General features: G+C 30.6%; 1 long non-coding RNA gene across 1 annotated transcript; it reads left to right on the forward strand.

The window, feature by feature from the left end:
• Positions 1-2,294: 2,294 nt before the first annotated feature.
• Positions 2,295-5,089, forward strand: LOC105448153. The gene is made up of 2 exons (XR_974197.1): positions 2,295-3,434; positions 3,722-5,089. It is a non-coding gene; the product is annotated as an uncharacterized LOC105448153 (long non-coding RNA).
• The last annotated feature ends 2,793 nt before the right edge of the window (positions 5,090-7,882 follow it).

The following is a 7,882-nucleotide window of genomic DNA, read 5'->3' on the forward strand; positions in this document are numbered from 1 at the left end:
TTTAACATAACAAATTCTATATTAATCATAAGTATTTTTTTAACTATAATTGATACACAACAAAAAGTTCTAAGGACTAAAGGCTTTAACAATATATTTAATTTTGAATACCCTAAAAAATTCCTTCAATATATCATATATCGTTATAGCATATCGTCAAAACACTAAAATAATTTCTTAAAATAAAAATCTTTAATCATAATTTTTGAAAATTGTGACGTAATAGAATAATTTGGTAAACGAGATCGTATTCAGTACTTCAAAAAAACGGAAAATAATTATCTTTGTTCTTGTGCATTTTTTGTTGTGAATAGTAGTCGGGATGATACAAGATATAGTGACTCATTACGTATGTTAAAAAGAAAAGTCATCGCTCTATTGTTACGTTACGTATGCAAGTTTATACATAGTGAGCGTTGCAATCACGTACTGAAAGAGACCCTGTACTTATATAATTTCAGTACATGTTTCGCGAATTTTGTGAATTTTTATCAGCCAAATTCGCAAGTAACTCGATTTAATTACAATTAATTGAAACAAAATGAGGCAGTCGAGAATGGTGGCATGGTGTGTGTTATGACTTGCCTAGCCGGCTTGGAACTCGATAACTTGCCTCGTAACCCAGATACTTACGCCTCCTGCTTACGGACTTCCGTGAACGTGTACGATTGCACATGTACGGCAGAAGTACGTGTGTGAGCTCTATCGAATTGAATCTTAATATGTGTTAAAAATTCAATTATACCTATTATGTTTTAGTGTCAATTTAAATTCTTATAATTTTCTTCTATAATTTTTTGCGCGTACAATCGATTTATCGAAATTTTTATTCTATTTAATATTCATCAAGTGACATAAAATATTATAAAGCAGCTATTATTTTAAAATCCGTAACTTATGTAATTTTTACGTAAAATTCAAATTCGATTGTTTGTCAGAAAATTAAATAGAAGTAGACTGAATGTTAGTAATTTTACAATATCATATTACATGTCCAATATTTTTTTAATGTCATCATCTTTAATGCGATTGTTTGATCGAAGCTCAATATTATTGAAGAAATGATCAAAGAAATGACGAAACTCGTCAGGAAACCGTGGATGATTGATTTATTATGAAATGTTTGGTTTGCAGAACACGCAAAATATATAGCTTCAAGTACATTTAAATTAAACTGAAAATGTATTCACAAAATAAATTTTAGATGACGTTTGATGTCTGATAATTGTAATTCTTTTGTATTCTTTCATTATATTGAACCATCACGATCCAGGTAGAGATAATAATAATTCAAGAAACAGTTATTTAAATTTGGCTTTAATATACAATATCAATTCAATTTGCAATATGCAGTTTTTTTAAGTTAGATAACTTTAATATAATTTAAGGAATAATTTTTTTAACTTGAATTTATGTTGAGTTTAAATAAATTATAAAATAATCTTGCCTCCAATCTGTAAGAGAAATATCTATTAAAATACTAATCAATAGATTTTAGAACATAAAATTTGTTTGCCAAATGCAACATAGATTTTCAAGTGTGTTTTCATGAGTGACCTGTCGCAGTGAAATATTGATGTTTCTTGGACCGTGTGCAAGACATTCTTGATTTAGGTATACATATATAACTGATGCATCGATCTTTTTCCACCTTCTCTTTATGCTCGTATTCCTTCGTTTTTTAAATAAGAATCGACAATGCTCGTAGTCGCGCACAATAAAGCAGCATGATAAAAGCATTTTTGTTTCTCTTAGATTATACGAAAGAACGATATACTTTCTGCTTATATCCTACAACGCATTAAAACGGAAACATCGGAGAAATTCCAGATAATGCCCAATAGTAAATTAAGATATAATAACTTTCGTGAAAGTTGTACGATGGTGAAGCAGTGGAAGAGCTGGAATACGAGGAGGTAGAGAACTCTATTAACTTTTATTTCTCCGAGAAAGTAACTTCTCTCATCCTCCTCTTCCTTCTCTCTCTTCCTCTCCCCCCTCCATCTCCACCTCTACTTCCAGTCCTCCTCCACCTCCTTCTCCTCCTGTTCTTCTTCTCCTGCTTCCACTAGCGCACCTCCATCTTCTTTCTCTTTCTCTCCCCCCCCCCCCCCTCTTTCTCTCTCTCTCTCCCATCCTTCCATCACTATCGCTCCTTGCCTCCCGTTCCCATCGTTGGTTTCTTCTCCACCTCGACAACCCCGCATTCACCGCTTCTTCTCGTTGCTCGATCGGCCGCCCTTCCACTCTCATTCTACCTCTACCCCTGCTCCAGTCCCAGCCCCGGCCTCGGCCCCGCCAACTTCTCCCGACAGTGAAACTTTGTAAAGCGACTTAGTCAAAGTTTAATAAATTCCTTCGAGGAAGTTTCAAAGCGGTTCTACGCGGGATTGCAAATGATTACGTTTCGTCGTGCTAGAGAATATGCGAAGATGGGAGAAATCGATATGTAGGACGGACAGAAACAAATAAATAGATAGAAGGAACACACTAATATAATTATGAAAATAAGGATATTTTAAGTTATATTAATAGATGTGAATCAAATAAATGTGTGTTATAACCAGATTCAATCAAACAGTAAAAAAATGTTATCATCACAAAGGAACTGAGTTGTGACTTAATGATGATTGGAACAAAGTTAAATTATTTGATATTAAAATTGTAATAACTCATTATAATATTTGTATTATATTTGTATGTTCTTTGTTTCCTGTGATACTTTTTTCATTGATTTTCATCTCTAATGATTATTCAATCTGATCTTTTTTTTTCTCGTTTCGAATATAAATCGATTTATCTCAACTTCCACAGCGCGCTACAAAGAGAAATCCTCGACTCGACGAACGTACAATCTCGTAATTTAGTTTAATGTTCCCGTGGATTGCGCGAGTAAGTTGCGATAGGTCAATCGATGTCGTAAGGCTGCTTATAGTCACGTATTCCTCTTTTGTGACGAATATCGAGACATGATATATTACAAGAACATCTTTTACGAGATAGTCCTCCTATCTTCGATTTCTCCTCTTTTGTCGCATGTAACTCGAAGGTAAATCGATAAGGGACTATATCGCGTTACGTCGGCGAAGCGTATATAATTCCGAAAGCGGAACGGGAGGAGGAAGTAATACCGCACCTCTCCGCACCGTACCGCACCGCACCGCACCGCGCATCGCTCGCGAAGAAACAAAAAGACGGATTCGTACTTTATGCATGAAAGAGAAGTCTATGCGTCGAACGAAGGGACGAACAAGGACAAGGAGAGAGGCTCACTGCATAACGAACATAGTCGACTCGGTAGTGGTGACCAGAAAATGGCCGCCACGACGCAAACAAATGAGCAAGTCTGACCATTCCCATGGCAACAATCTCAATCAGATAGGAACTAGCGAAGCAGAGAACAGAGAACGCGCTGGATAATATATTCGATACAGGTAATATATAGCGCTCCAGATACAATATTTATGTCCCGACGTATTTCACTAGCAGCCCATTATTCATTCGCTCGTACTGAATAAGCATTAATAGCATAGAGCTCATGCTTCGTACCGCGCAGAATGTTTTTCAATTCTATTCTTATTCCTGTCGTTCCTACTCTGTTCCGTTCTATCTCACTCATTCATGATTGGTATGCTCTGTGACAATTGCAATAATCATTACTATATGACAAATCAAAAACACATCTAGTTCTATTTTTTTTTTAATTTTGTTCCGGTCAAAGGTTATTTGCGCTTAATACACTACCTTCAGCATCGATGACTCGCAGAGTTGGCAGCAAATCGAAGAAGGGAGAGCGAACAGTACGAGAAACCGGTTATCATTGTTACAGCGTCGTCGCTACCACAAGTCATGGTCGACTACGAATATTCGAGATGCTGACGTCGTCACGACTTAACCCTTTATTGTGATAATATACAAATGTATTATTATTTCAAACCAAAAAACTTTCTCTCGTTTATTTAAATGAGCAAAATCTGAAAAGAAAGAGACAGGATATAATTTGGGTGGAAATAAAAGATCAAATCGGACTTGCGATCAAATTCGTCCTACCTCCGAAGACAAACTGTTTGTCTATTTTAAGGCCGAATGAAAAATTTATAAAGTATGAAGCAGTCAACGTCAGAGTAGTCCGTAACGTCGGATAAAGTACTATCACCTGATGAAATCTGAGATTAATACTTGGCACTGCTATTTTTTACCGTTAGAATTTATAATTAATTGTATTAATTGTGCAATATCTTTATAATGTGGAATACCATCATCAGATTTAAGTTTACAACGTGCAATTATAATTAACCTAGCATGCACTGCTAGTCAACAATCCTACGTGAAACGTTTCCCAGTATTCGATGATGTATACGTGTAACGGTAGATTGCGATTTCGAGGTCAAATGTCAGACTTGGATCCGCACAATCCGTTAAGGCATAACTAAATAACAAAGTAACATGTTTATGAAAGAAAATATAAGCATGAATAAGTTTAAATAAATAAAATATTATTTTATACTTATTCACGATATTATGCGAAATAATCGTTCGAGTTTACAACTCATAAACCTTTAGAAAAAAATATTAAAGAAGACATATATGGATATCACACGTCCAGATAATATCGAATAATACCGGAATGAAAGTTTCGTTAAGCTAGCAGAGGAACAGTGGCTTTAATTCGAATTCTCCCTCTCCTCCCTCATATATTACACTGTTTTATATCTCTTACTTTTGTTTTTATTGCACACTCATTGTTGTTTTCCACTTTGTTTTATGGCTTTGAAAAAACTAAATATAAACTAATAAATGTGTATTTCTCATGCGAATGAGATATATAATGTTTATATCGCAAGTATATATCAATACTTTTCTTTTATTATTTTCATAATTTTATCTTTGAAGTAGAAAGAAGGCGGAAGCAGTAAATTAGGAAATTAAAATGAGTATATGATCAATATTGTACTTTGTGAGAATAAAGTGTAATTAAATGCTTTACGTTTAACATAGAATTAAGGTAAGATACGTTTATACTTGGATGCAATATATTAAATTTTAGGAATTTTTCAACTTTTTTTGAAATAAAAATGTTTCTACACTACATGCATAACTATGCACAAATTATATCATATATTGGAGGAATATCTTTATTTATACATATAATGTTAATTTATTTTCGTAATTATATAATGTAATATAATTATGTGCTACAATTTCATAAAATATTGATTGCAGTCATGTTGAGTTATAACTGTGTATATTATACAACTGTGTAATACATATTTATATATTATATATAATATATGTATAATAATTTCTATAATATTTGTTTAAAACAATATCATAATTATACTTTCCATAATGCTTTGATTATATAAAAATCAAATTTTTAGCCAGTGGTAACATTTTTAAATTATTACCATGGAGCTATTACAGCAGCTTACAGCAATATCTATTAATAATAGCAATATCTGTCTCTATAATTATAAATTCTAATAAAGATAGTTTTCTTAACAATTAGTTCTGAGATGATAGAAACCGTTAAATAATTTGATTTTACATTAGGAAAACAAAATTGTGTATTTTTAAGTTATTATCATAAATAGTCAGTTATAATATTTTAGGATATTTTAGATATTACCGAAGATTAGTATATTATTCGAGTATTTACACATAATTTGATTCAAATATTACCCAAATATATTTATATTCAAGTATGTTTCATTATTTTAGATATCCAATTATGTTCGAATGTTTGATTATTTCGTTTATTTGAGTATGTGATTATTTCGACATAATTATGTATTTATCTTAACATTATTGAAACATTACTTATTATATCAATTATATCAATTTTTTGGATAATATTCATGTCATTACTCGTGCTGTATACTCACAGGTCATCACCCGACTTTTATATACTTGACGTCGCGCCGCTACCGAGTCACTTGATTAATAAATGAATTAAAAATAAAGAAATAGAAGTGGCTTTAAAATGTACATATTATCCGTTAAATAAAATATCTATTCATTATTAGGAAATAATGTATATGTTTAACAATATAATATGTATTTATTACATTAATTACATGTTATGCTATTATGTTAACGCATAACAGAATAAAATATAATCCCATACACATACGCACATTGTGTATATGTGTTCTTCTTCTTTAAATTTTTATTCTTTATAATTTTTGAAAATAGTGAAAAATTCTATAGAAATATTTTGCAAAAGTAATAAAAATATTTCAAGTATATAAAAAATGTTTTCAAACTTGTAAACTTATAATTAAAAGTTCAAAAAATGTTTTTAATTTTTAAACATACATGTTATATAACGTTTTTATAAAAATATTAAAAAATAATATTTTCCAAAATAAAAACAATGGTCAATCAAGGGCAAATGAGCCAAATTTTCCAAAATATTTTCAGTAATAATGTACAACGTATAAAATGAGTCGTATAATTGTATGTCTTAATGCGACAAATAATAAGACATACTAATTGTAAGTTTTGCACTCTACTAATCGCTTTGCGCATAGTCGTAAGTCCTCGGTTTGTTTTATATGACTTAAAATTTGTATGAGAGATAATAAATTTTCTAACTACACATTTCATATAAATAAAAGTATTTTAAACGGTTTATAAAATAAGTTTATAAAATGTACATTTTGTTTTTGTTTTATAATTCGTTTCAAAAACGAATAAGTTAGTGAATTTGGATGGCAGGATATAAATAAATAAAGCATTTTAAAAATGTTAAAAGTTTGAAAAAATTGATTTTTGCTTTTTTACGTTTATTTATTTATATACACAATTTTAAACATAACAGAAAATTTAATAATTTATAATAATGAAAATGATTTTATTTATATTCAAATACAATTTTAAATATAACATAATAATAATGTTTAATAATTCATAATAATGAAAATGCTTAGTGAAGCATCACAATATGAAAATAAATAATACACTTTATTGATTAACTAACTACACTTTTGTCTCATTGAAAAATCGATCTTTAGCTTTGAATGCTGCAACAATTTCGAGGCACTCTTTGTTTTCATATTATGCGTTTTCAGTTATAAATTATTAAACATTATTATGTTATGTTTAAAATTATATGTGCGAATAAAATAAATGTAAAAAAAACAAAAAGTAATTTTTTTCAAATTTAAAACGTCTATAAAATGTTTTATTTACTTATGCCTTGCCATTGAATTCTGCTGACATGTTTGTCTTTGAAACAAAAACTATAAAAAATAAACAAACTGTATTTTTTTAATTAAATCATTGACGGTTGTCGAAAACAATCTTCACCAAAATTTTTAAAAAATCATATGGATTTAGCACATCATAATAAATATTTAAAAAATTTTTCTTTTTCTGTAAAGTTTTTAGAATTTTGAAAAAACGTTTTTAAAAAACATTTTATGAATAATGAGTTTCCATTAATAAAAAATCCGTGTTAAGTTGAAGTTGTGGCTGAGTCGAAATTCATTGTTGCCTCTTTTCCGCGATGCCAATTGGTTGTTCTAAGCTCGATTGTGTCACATTCGACTTCTGTGTCGTGTCGTATTGGCGCACGCGTAGCGTGCATGTTTTGTCTAGTTCTAAAAAAAGGCATATTAATTCAAAATGTATCGTGGTTCTCGAAATTATTGTTGACTCTTTTCTGCTTATTGGTTCTTTCGCTGCGCTAACTTCATGAGCGGCTGTCATTGCATTGACTTTTGACAGTTGTATGTATTGAGGTTGATGTGTAATTATAGTCAATTATAGTAAAAAGTAAAAGTAGAGTTAAATAGAGCGCGCGAAGCGCGCGTCTGTTGTGCTAGTTTACACAAAAAATCGAAGTGATGAAAAATTATCACACTACTTTAAAAAAAAA

Source organism: Wasmannia auropunctata, unplaced genomic scaffold (assembly GCF_000956235.1).
Source record: "Wasmannia auropunctata unplaced genomic scaffold, wasmannia.A_1.0 LD336116.1, whole genome shotgun sequence".
Lineage (NCBI taxonomy): Eukaryota > Metazoa > Arthropoda > Insecta > Hymenoptera > Formicidae > Wasmannia > Wasmannia auropunctata.